General features: G+C 40.5%; 1 long non-coding RNA gene across 1 annotated transcript in view; it reads right to left on the bottom strand.

Annotated features, from left to right (window-relative positions):
• The window catches only part of LOC117088638, a 28,020-nt gene extending 15,593 nt beyond the window's left edge, over nt 1-12,427 (bottom strand). The window contains exons 1-2 of the long non-coding RNA XR_004439254.1: nt 12,303-12,427; nt 11,170-11,214 (exon numbers count right to left, since the gene is read on the bottom strand). This is a non-coding gene — a long non-coding RNA (uncharacterized LOC117088638). The remainder of the gene's footprint in view (nt 1-11,169; nt 11,215-12,302) is intronic.
• Nucleotides 12,428-12,438: the final 11 nt, after the last annotated feature.

Below are 12,438 nucleotides of genomic sequence, written 5' to 3'. Positions count from 1 at the left end.
ATAATAGTCAAAATTTGGAATCAACCCAAGTTTGTCCATCAGCAGATGAATCAACAAAATGTGGTGTATATACACATATATACGTAATCAAATATTATCTAGCCTTAAGAAGGATTAAAATTCTGACATGTACTATGATATAAATGAACCCTGAAGACATGCTAAGTGAAATAAGCCAGTCACGAAAAGACAAATACTGTATGATTCTACTTCTATGAGATACCTAGAAAAGTCAAATTTATAGAAACAGGAATAGAATGGTTTAATATTAAGAAATATATTAGTTTTAGGCAAGGCGTCAGTAAAAAAACAGAATCTTTTCATGAATACCAAGAAAGTATTCAATAAAATCCATCATCCATTCCTGTTGAAAACTGTTCAAAAATTAGAACCAGAGTAATAATGCATTAATATGAAATGGTTCTCTCTCCTAAACCAAAAAACCAACATCACATTTAAAACCCTAGAGGATATCCTCCATAACCATTACTAATTTATGTTTTGGAAATTGTAGCCAACACAAAAATATATAAAACAAATAAGAATTATATTTATAGTAAGAAAAAGAAAACATGTATCCTTGTTTGTAGGCAATATTTCTAGCGATCTAAAAGTATATTCTACAGTTTACAGAGAATCCTTCTTTCTGTTCATCTTCACTCCTCCCACCTTGATTCCAGCTCATCTTTATCTGAACATTTATCACCCTTAATTACTCGTTCTTGCTTTAACCCATTTTAAAATATTGCAGTCAGTTTGGACTTTTAAAGACATCTTTCTGCAGACAGTTATCCACGTGATCTTGAATCAACCCAGTTCTTCTACTTTTCTCACTTGTAGTTTTCAAGAATAAGTATAAAATGTGCTGGGAATGCAATGTCCTGAGATAGGGAGAGGCTGGCCACAACAGCCTGGGCTTTATTCCAGTTCCCCTCCAGAAACAGGATGTCCTGGCCACAACAGTCTGGGCTTTATTCCAGTTCCCCTCCAGAAACAGGATGTCCTTCAGTGCTTTGGTCCAGTGACCCCCCAGGACTCCGGAGTGTAAAACACAGAGCAGGGTACTTTCTGGGATCCCTCACCTGCAGTGCAAGTGGAGGATGTACAGCCAAGACTCTATCTGCCTAGGGCAGCTTTCCTGAGCCTTGAGGGACCAGCTTACAATGGACCTTAGGCTTCGGTTGTTCCTGGCTACCTTTCTGTGAGTAATGAACCCACTTCATGTAACCTGATGTGTGGGTGGGTGATAAGTTGATAACCAGTGTATAGTGAGCCTGCTTACACTTTCCACTTTAAATTCCCAGTAACTTCTCTTTGTTCTTAGAATGAAATCCAAGCTCTGAACACACCCTATAAGGTTTTAAATGAGCTGGCCATTTTCTACATAATATTTAACAACTGCAATTATTTTATACATTTATCCACCTATTACTTTTGCCTTCCTCCACTGGAATGTGACCTCCCTAGAAGCTAGGCATTTATGTGTCTGGTTCACTCCCATCTCCCTAGTGCCCAGGATAGTTCTGGTACATAGTAACCACTCAATAAGCACCTCTTGGAGACATAAAGGAATGAATTTCAATTCTGAGCGTCTATAATTTATGAAATAAAGTAGAAATTTTTCTCTGGAAAGTTTCATGAGGAAAGGTTTTATCACAGCACTCGATAGCCAAACATTTCAACATGAAATTAATGAAAAGAAATGAAATTACCCAGAACACAATGGAATATTTTTAAATGGGTTTGAGATCAGCAATTGTACTTAATATGAGTTTTTGAAAGTATGACAGCAACAGAAAAGTTGATCTTAGCTTCTGAAAGTTAATAAAGCTGAGTACAAAGTTTAAGAGATTACTGCCTAGAAATCCACAATTAATCAAATTAACTCCAGCTACCTTAAATAGATTTGTGGCCTTAGGCATATCTGCCATTACTTTATTTAAGTTAGGAAGGAATTTATTGCATTTCAGTAAGCAGGGTCGGTGACAGAAAAGCTGAAACATCCATGGATCATCTCATGTTTTTACCCACTATTTCTTTTGAATGAGTAAGTAGATGTTGTCAATTTACCGCTCCTATAGTTTGATACGGTTTGGTTGCCCCCTCCAAATCTCATGTTGAAATGTGATCCTCAGTGTTAAAAGGGGGGCCTAATGGGAGGTGTATGGATCTTGGGGGCAGACTCTTCACGAAGAGATGGAGGATGGGGGTAGTAGGTATCAGTGAGTTCTTTTTTTTTTTTTTTTTGAGACGGAGTCTCGCTCTGTCACCCAGGCTGGAGTGCGGTGGCGCAATCTCAGCTCACTGCAGTCTCCGCCTCCCAGGTTTAGGCCATTCTCCTGCCTCAGCCTCCCGAGTAGCTGGGACTACAGGCGCCCGCCACCTCGCCCAGCTAGTTTTTTTTTGTATTTTTTTTTTTTTTTAGTAGAGAAGGGGTTTCACCGTGTTAGCCAGGATGGTCTCGATCTCCTGACCTCGTGATCCGCCCGTCTCGGCCTCCCAAAGTGCTGGGATTAGCCCGGCCGGTATCAGTGAGTTTTTACTCTGTTAGCTCCCAAGATAACTGGACATTAAAAAGAGCGTGGCACCTCCCACCTCTCTCTCGATTTCCCTCTCGGAAGTGATCTCTGCACAAGTCAGCTCCCCTTTCCTTTTCACCAGGAATGGAAGCAGCCTGAGCTGCTCACCAGAAGCAGATGCTGGTGCCATGCTTCTTGGATAGCCTGCAGAACCATGAGCCAAATAAACCTCTTTTCTTACCAGCTACATGTATTCTTTTATAGCAACAAAAACAGACTGCAACACCCACCTTGCTAAATGCTGCCAATACCTCAATGAAGTAGGTGATCACAGCAGATAAATGGCAGATCATTTTACATAATCATGTTATATTATTTGTCTTAATCTCACGTGATTAATAGCAGCACTAATATATTAATTCCATCTGGCCTGGGTACCTGTGGAGTCACTGTAAGGCATATAATTAGATTTATAAGGGCTGCCTGCAATTATAATTTGGCTTAAAACATTTGGAGGTATGAAATGTGCACTACATTTCTGCCCCATGAAATTATTTTTAGAATTTAGATGATTTAGATGCTTTAGAATGAAAACCGTTATTCAAGACAATAATCACATTGTATTATTATAATGAAGTGTTACTTTGGCTGAATTGAACCTGTGATTTTTCTGCAATTTTTCTATTAATGAAAGCACTGACAACAATTTAATTCAGCTTGCCCAGCATGATCAAAGATACTGTTGAGGGAGAGGAATCAGCAAGGATCCTAGCCTAGCTGGGGACTCAAGACATGACTTTGACATGATATTGTCAATTGCAGGCCACAGCAGTGAGGGTGGGGAAGTCCAATGGACAAGTGGAGTCCCAAAACAGGTTCACTGGAGGCATAAAAAAATGCAAGGGGTCAAGTGCCAGAGACCAAATGCATAGGGGTCAATAATTTAAAGCAGTCATTATGACCTTCCTCTATGAGGTGAATGTAAGCACTTCCAAATATAAAAGAAAGACATGAGTAGTCAGCAAAGAAAGAGAAACTATTTTTTAAAAAGCCAAATAGAAATTTGAGAATTGAAAAACAGAATACCTGAAATTTAAAAATGCACTAAGTGGGCTCAATAACAGAATTGAAATGAGAGAGAATAATGTCGGTGAATTTAAAGATAGATCGGTAAAAATTACCTTTCTGTAAAACAAAGAGAAAAAGGATTAAAAGTAGGTAAATAGCCACAGGAACTTGTGGGACAATCCCAGTATCACTGGAGTCCCTGAACAAGAGATGAAAGATATCAGGACAGACAAAACAATGAACAGAAATTCCTCAAATATGGCAAAAGACATAAATGCATAGATTCAAGAAGTCTAGAAAAACCAAACAAAATAAACTCAAAGAAAACCATGCTAACACACATCAAAATTTAACTGCTGAAAACCAGAGATAAATATCTAGAAAGCAGCCATAGCAAAGCAACAACTCAAATACTAGTGAATACTAATGCTTCCTCATCAGAAACCATAAAGGCAGTGGAGTAAAATCTTTAAAAATGCTAAAAGAAAAAAAAATGTCAACTCAGAATTCTATATCCAATGAAAATATCCTTCAGGAATGAATGTAAAATAAGGATATTCTCAGATGAAGGAAAACAGAGAATTCATTGCCACTGTATCTAAGAAAAATTCCTAAAGGAAGCTAATGTGGAAGAAAAATGTTCCTAGAAGAAAACCTGAAACTTCAGGAATGAATAAAAAATAGTAGAAATCATAAATATCTAGTTAAATAATACTTTTCTTTTTTAAGTTATTGAAACTATGACGTTTGAAAGCAAAAATTGTAACACTGTTTGGGAGGGTGTCAATGTATCCAAATGTAATACAGATGACAACTATAACGTAAACAGGGAGGGTAAAGAAACCTATATGGTTGCCAGTCTTCAACATTTTACTTGAAGTTGTTAAATATTAAATCCAGATCAACTATATATATGTATGTATGTGCATATATATATTCACACACATACATATATATGTATGTGTGTATATATATAATAATATTATATATTCTTTGGAACAACCACTGGAAAAAAATACAAAGAGATTGATATGGTTTGGCTCTATGTCCCCACCCGAATCTCATGTTGAACTGTAATCCCCATGTGTTGAAGATGGGCCCTAGTGGGAGGTGATTGGATCATGGGGGCAGATGTTTCCCTTGCTATTCTTGTGACAGTGAATTAGTTCTCAAGAGAGCTGGTTGTTTAAAAGTGTGTAGTTCTTCCCCCTTCATTCTCTCTCTCCTGCTCTGCCATGTGAAGATGTGCCAACTTCTCCTTCACCTTCTGCCATAACTGTAAGTTTCCCGAGGCCTCCCCAGCCATGTTTCCACTACAACCTGCAGAACCATGAGTCAATTAAACCTTTTTTCTTTATAAATTCCCCAGTCCCAGGAAGATTGTTGGTTTGGGGTTTTTGTTGTTGTTGTTGTTTTGTTTTGCTTTGCTTTGTTTTGTTTTACAGAGTCTTGCACTGTCTCCCAGGCTGGAATGCAGTGCCACAATCTCAGCTCAACCTCTGCCTCCTGGGCCCAATCAATCCTCCACCTCAGTCTCCTGAGTAGCTGGGAGTACAGGCATGTGCCACCGTGTCTAGCTGATTTTTTGTATTTTTTGTAGAGATGCAGTTTCACCATGTTGTCCAGGCTGGTCTCAAACTCCTGAGCTCAAGAGATCCACCTGCCTCAGCCTCCTAGAGTGCTGGGATTACAGTTCAGGTAGTTCTTTATAGCAGTGTGAGAATGGACTAATACAGACATAAAGCAAAAATAAATAAATAAATAAATAAAATAAAAATTTAAAAAAAACACCCTAATGGATAAATTAAAATGGAATACTAAAAACAATTCAAAGAAGGTAAGGAAGGAGAAGAGAAGAGCAAAAACAAACAGAAAAAAACAAAATAGGAGATCTACATCTAATAATATCAATAATCATAATAAATGTAAATGGTCTAAATATATCATTTAAAAAACAAAGATTGTCAGATTGGAATTTTTTTCTTTATATTTAAAGAAACCTACTTTAAATATAATGATACACATATATTAAAAGTCAAAGAATGAAAACAGATAAACCACGCAAACACTAATCCAAAGAAAGCTGTGTTGTCTACATTAATATAAAAAATAGACTTCATATAAAGGAAAATTACCAGGGATAAAAAGGGACAGTACAAAATAATAAAGGTCAATTCATCAAGAAGACATACAGTCATCAGTTTGTATCCACCTAACAACAGAGCTCCAAAATGCATGAAGCAAAAACTGATTGAACTGAACAGAGAAATAGTCACATTTACAGTTACATATGGCGACATCAACATTCCTCTCTCAGTAATTTAAGGAACAAGGAGACACAAAATCAGTAAGTGACAATGATGATAGGATGCACACTCTTGTGACGACACATGGCATGTTCACCACGATAGGCCACATACTACTGGATATAAAACTACTTTAACAAATTTAAAAGAATTGAATTCATACAAAGAACGTTCTTGGAATACAGTGGAATTAAACTAGAAATAAGAGAAAGATCACGAAAAATCCCCAAATACAGCCGGGCGCGGTGGCTCACATCTGTAATCCCAGCACTTTGGGAGGCCAAGGTGGGCGGATCACGAGGTCAGGAGTTTGAGACCAGCCTGGCTAACACAGTGAAACCCCATCTCTACTAAAAATACAAAAACTTAGCTGGGCATGGTGGCGGGCACCTGTAGTCCCAGCGACTTGGGAGGCTGAGGCAGGAGAATGGCTTGAACTCAGGAGGCGGAGGCTGCAGTGAGTCGAGATCACTCCACTGCACTCTAGCCTGGGTGACAGTATGAGACTCTGTTTCATTTAAAAAACAAACAAACAAACAAACAAACCCAAATACTTAGAAATATCTTACCTTTCCTCCCTTCAGGAAGGACACCTGAGGCACATGTTCATCACTGGCGCCCAGGATACTACAGTAGAATTGAGTGTCAGTTGTTCACAGAGGTAACTTGCTTGATGATTTTACCCTTTAATGCCTGCCTTTCCTTGCCTCTTTTAACTCTCTACTCTTACACCAAGGTTTCCTGGAATCATTCCCCAAATAAAATCCTCTCTTGGGGTCTGCTTCTGGGAGATCCTAACCTAAGACAGCTGCATATACAGTTAATTCTCATTATTCATGATAATTAGATTTTCTAAAGTCATAGCAAACACTGAGGAAGTCACTACTGAACCATGGTTTCTAGGGGTAATACAGCATTAGTTTCCTTTGAGTCTCTGGTTACATTTTCATCAACCAGTCAATACATAAGCTTATCTGATGTGTGTTTCTGTTGAAAGACACATCATCTAAAAAATATATATATACACACACACACACACACACACATATACATATAGTTGATTCAATAATACTGAATTTGCTAACAGCACTAGAAACTCAGGCCTGAATGAAGTCTATCTCACATTTTCTCTGTGAGGCACATCACAGCCTTATTGCTTTTATACTAGATAGCAATTCAGCATTAAGCTTGCAGGCCATTTTAACCAGCAAATCGAAAAAAAAAAAAAGCACAATAATATGAAAATATGTGACACTAAGTAAATCCCAAAAAGGTATTTGTTTATAGTATGACAGTTGAAAGAAGAAGGCAGAAGGTCACCTTGTTTGACCTCAGCTGTGAATATGTGCTTCAGGCAAGTCAAATTGGCCAACACTCCGGACATGTTGCAAATGCCCCATGAGTATTGATTTAAAGTTTACAAATAGGCCGGGTGCAGTGGCTCACACCTGTAATCCCAGCACTTTGGGAGGCCGAGGCAGGTGGATCACCTGACGTCAGGAGTTCGAGACCAGCCTGGCCAACATCGTGAAATTCCATCTCTACTAAAAATACAAAAAAATTAGACAGGCATAGCGGTGCATGCCTGTAGTCCCAACTACTCCAGAGGCTGAGGCTAGAGAATCACTTGAACCCAGGAGGCGGAGGCTGCAGTGAGCCGAGATCATACCACCACGCTCCAATCTGGGAGAGAGAGCAAGACTCTGTCTCAAAAAAAAAGAGAGAGATAAATAAAAAATAATGTTTACAAATAAATTTTAGCAAGTAGGCAAATTCTCAAATACACAAACTGCAAAAATAAAAAATAAGAATTGACTATGTTTTTCTAACGGTATTTGAAGTCAAGCTGGTGATTTGTGGATGAAATTTTAAATTTACTTCTTTCTTATATGGAATGGAGAAAGCTGGAGCACCTTTGCTGAGTCAATAAGGACACCATCTGCATCTATGAATCAGGGATGCCATTCTTGAACATTCTTCTCAGCCCTTAAATGCATGTAACTTATATCACATTGTGCTGAACACATATAATTGTCTTTGTGGCTCTCTGTAGTTGACTAAATTGTAGGTATTGTTCTTCTTCTTATGTATTCATTAGGACAGGTAAATTTATTTAAACTGATGTAAACGAGAAAAAAATGGAATGACTCCAGAAAAAAACAGCCATTTCTTACACAGTGTATCTATCAGTTCCAATCATTTTCAGAGGTAGAGTCCTCCAAAAATGACTTTTTTTGCTACAGAAGGATAGTTGAAAAGTAATCCTCAAATACAAGGTCAGGTTAATGCTTGTGCAACATACAGAGTGGATAAAAGAGCCTTGGATGAATGAACAAATCACGCAGGTGTAAAGCACTCAGACAGAGGTGATAAAATGAGTCAAACGTTTACTTTTGAAATGACTTTCTTCTCTAAATTATAACGATGGGAAATAAGAAAAATGCCCCAAAGCAGGTAATATTCCAGCATATTATTTTTAATATCTCTGACATATAAGGTTGTGTAGGAAGGCAATACAAAGCCTAGCTAGGAAGAAGAAAAGAGGATTAATTTTGTAAAGGAAGCACAATAATGCCACAGGTTTAATTTATCTCAAGCTGTCACCTAACTAAAGCAGGAAACAATTATGATACAGAACGTCGAACATGGACTAATCATTTTAACGACTAATGGAAAAAGCTATAATAGATTTTTCACCCAGAAATTTATAGAGTTCAATATCACCATAGTTTCCTTCGTACCACTTTTCCCAGTTCATTTCGGCACAGGAACTTGGCAATAGTCAAAGTCCTTCGCTTTAGCTACCACTCACTGAAAGAGCAACGTTTCAAGCCACAAAAACACTCATGTTAACACCTTCTGACAACTTAATAAAAAGGTAGCAACTGACTCACGACTTATTATCAAATGTGGAAAGGCATGCTCTAGAAGGAAACTTGCAACAGCTCATCCATCATCCAACAAACCTTCACAGAGTATTTCTGTCAAGTAGTGTGTCCAGAAATGAGAAATGGGGTTGAATATAGGGTAGAATTCTTCCCAGGATATGCTCCTTGTAATAAAACAGATTACTAATCAGACATAAAACACAGTGACATAGGGGCCAGAAGAAACACCCAGGAGACTGCAGGAGCTCAGAAGAGAAGTAACCAGTGGGTGGGTCAGAGGAGATTCCTGGATATGCCAGTGCCTGGAACGAGAGAACCTGGAAACTCAGAGAAACTGGGCATCCCAAGTTCACCTGAAATGGGAAGTGAACGTGTGGGCTGGAAAAAGGTGCCTGAGAAGGTAGGCAAGGGAAATCTTGTGGGCCTTATTTGCCAGTGCTAAGCAGCTTGGGTTTGTTTAGCAGGCAAAGGGGGCTCACTAAGAGATGTTCAGTCTTGGGGAGAGACCGGGGAGAATCGTGTGGGGTGTAAGATTGAAAATTTAGGGAGACCAGCCAGGAAGCAGGGAGACAATGGATTGCAGAGGTGGTACTAAATTAGCAACACTGGGAACTGGCTGCTACAGGAATCCAGGTAACAGTCATCTCAACATCAATGAGGGCATGAATTAAGACCATGTAGAGGGATATGAGAGGAGGGGGGGAAATTAAAAAAATATATTTAGGAGACAGAATCACTAGTATTTGGTGAATGATAGACGTGAGGCGTCAGTGAGGTAAGGGAATCAGAGACTATTCCAGATTTCTAGCTTGCCCGGTTAACTGGACAGTGTGTACCAGAATAGTTCCTCAGGACTGAACACCACAGACTTTGTATATACTGTAATAACAGTATCTGATGATGCAAATACTGGAAAAAAATGGGCCGGGCGCGGTGGCTCAAGCCTGTAATCCCAGCACTTTGGGAGGCCGAGATGGGCGGATCACGAGGTCAGGAGATCGAGACCATCCTGGCTAACACGGTGAAACCCCGTCTCTACTGAAAAAAAAAAAAATACAAAAAACTAGCCAGGCGAGGTGGCGGGCGCCTGTAGTCCCAGCTACTCGGGAGGCTGAGGCAGGAGAATGGCGGGAACCCAGGAGGCGGAGCTTGCAGTGAGCTGAGATCCGGCCACTGCACTCCAGCCTGGGCGACAGAGCGAGACTCCGTCTCAAAAAAAAAAAAAAAAAAATGATCATGACTGACAGAGTCATCATGTAACATTCTACTCTGATATAATCTACTCTGTGATCTCAAAAAAGAAACATCACACTACCACTGAGCACAACACTGTGAGGTTGATACCCTGACCCCAAAGATGCATTGTGGCCGGAGACAACATGTCCTGGGCACCTGCTAAGAGAGTCTGAGATTCTCTGAACCCAAAGAACATCAACGGCCCTCCTAGGCAGCATCAGTCCCCTGCAATTCCACCACTTTAAGGCCACTGCCGTGTTTTGCTTTTTTTCCCTATACACAGGTTAGACAGGATCTAACCAGACTGCAGGACCCCCTCCCCAAGATTTTCATAAGCGCCAGAGGAAGCTGGTTATATAACGGGGTGAAGATGAGCGCTTTAGAGAGGTCTTGACTGAGCTTCTGCCTTTCGTCCTCTTCTCCAGAAGCATTACACCCTGAAGATACATCTGGAGTCCAGGATTTCACTGAGAACTGGATAGCTGGACATGCCAACTGTATCTTCAATGGCCCTCTGCTTGCGCTCAGCACGGAATCCAAACTCCTTAGCACAGATACAAAGATCTTCAAGCTCAGGTGGAGCATCTACCCAAATCACAATGGTTCCCTTTTGCTGCAACTGGCCCTCCCACCCACAGGGCCATGGCAGCCATGTTTACAAGGCATAGTCTGGAGACCTCTTAACAGTTTAGTAAACCAAACATAGACCCAAGATGACCCTCTGCCAGGAATGTCTGTCTCTTCAACCATCTCCTTTTTCTCAAATGCTGGATATAATGGGACTTTAGTGAATGACAGCTGCTGGAGGTGCAAATGATTTACGTAACAGGAAAAACATTCCTCCCGAGGTCATGGTTTTATTGCTCTGTAGGATATTAACCAGTTTTGTTTCTAACTTTGCAATCTATTCCAGCATTATTTTTTTTTACATTGACTATATTAACTAGTCTTTTAACTTCTTCTTTAGCACCCTGTTGATTCCCTAATTAACGAGCTAAGTAAATCTTTGACACATGCTCTTTCTATATTTTTAAAATTATACTTTGAAAAAGATAAGCTAATTTCCCACACCCCACTCTTTTCTGTGGTAGGTATAAGCCTCAGAGTAGTTTGCTTGTATTGCAAACGGTTTCACTATCAAAATATGCTTACCAGTACGAGATTTTAAAAATATTTCCACGACAGCCGTTTCATCTTCTGGAAATGAATGAGTCTTGTATTATCTGCAATATCTGATTACTGCATTTCCATTACCTCTGAGGGTCACCTAACAGCCTTGGAGAGAGTCAAGGTCTCTGAGAGAGGCAGCTCTGCCTACCAACTACCACTTTGTAGTATCTGGAGAGGCCAGGTGTGGTGGTTCACGCCTGTAATCCCAACAGTTTGGGAGGCCGAGGCGGGTGAATCACCTGAGGTCAGGAGTTTACGACCAGTCTGACCAACAAGGTGAAACCCCATCTCTACTAAATACAAAAAATTAGCCAGGCCTGGTGGTGCATGCCTGTAATCTCAACTACTCGGGAGCCCGAGACAGGAGAATCACTTGAATCCGGGAGGTGGAGGTTGCAATGAGCCGAGATTGCGCCATCACACTCCAGCCTACGCAACAAGAGGGAAACTCCATCTCAAAAAAAAAAAAAAAAAAAAAGTCTGGAGAAAGGCTTTGGGATAAGCCCAAATTGTTCTATTTGACTTTCGGTGTTGCCCCACCTACACTATTACCCAGGTCTACCTGATGAAACTTAGTGCTCAAGTTACTTGAGACTTGGACTCTGCCCCCTTGCAAGCCTCATGTCTTTGGGGAATTCACCAGGTTAATCTTTCTGGGTCTCAGTTCCCACATCAGCTCAAAACGGCAATATCGTTTTCCTTACAGGGTTGTCAAAAGACTTACAATTAGCCTGGCTCACCATAGGTGGTCCACAAGTGTCAGCTAACTAATACTAAAACGCCTAGGCATGCTTAGATAGGACAACTTGGGCACAGAATTTAGAGTGGTGGTTTTGTTTTGTTTTGTTCTGTTTTGTTTTTTGGTTCTCTGGGAACTGGACAAGATGACACAGCCATGGCCCTTCCAACTCTTAAGAATTCTTCCCCAAAGAAAATACTTTGCATATGCCTCAGCAGAACTCAAAAATATCCACGAACTCTTAACTGACACTAAAAAGTTGGGTACTCCAAAAATCACTTCTGATCCCCAGGTGTCCTACCAGGTCTGCAAACCTTCGATTTGGGGGTGCATGACCTAGCTGCTCTTAAGCATATGCCCTCAATTGTTACCCCACCTCTCGGCTCACGGCTGGCCCTCGGGATGCAGCGACCCCTCCTTGCCAGGCTCCGCGGGACTCCGGGCAGGGCGCTCAGTGCTCCGGCAACCGCCCCGCCTCCAGCTCGCAGTTCCTCGGAGCCAGGCTGGGGAGC

This window comes from Trachypithecus francoisi, unplaced genomic scaffold, assembly GCF_009764315.1.
Source record: "Trachypithecus francoisi isolate TF-2019V2 unplaced genomic scaffold, Tfra_2.0 Lachesis_group10, whole genome shotgun sequence".
NCBI classification, from domain to species: Eukaryota; Metazoa; Chordata; class Mammalia; order Primates; family Cercopithecidae; genus Trachypithecus; species Trachypithecus francoisi.
Note: the sequence above shows the minus strand (reverse complement) of the source record. Positions and strands in the feature narration are given on the sequence as shown.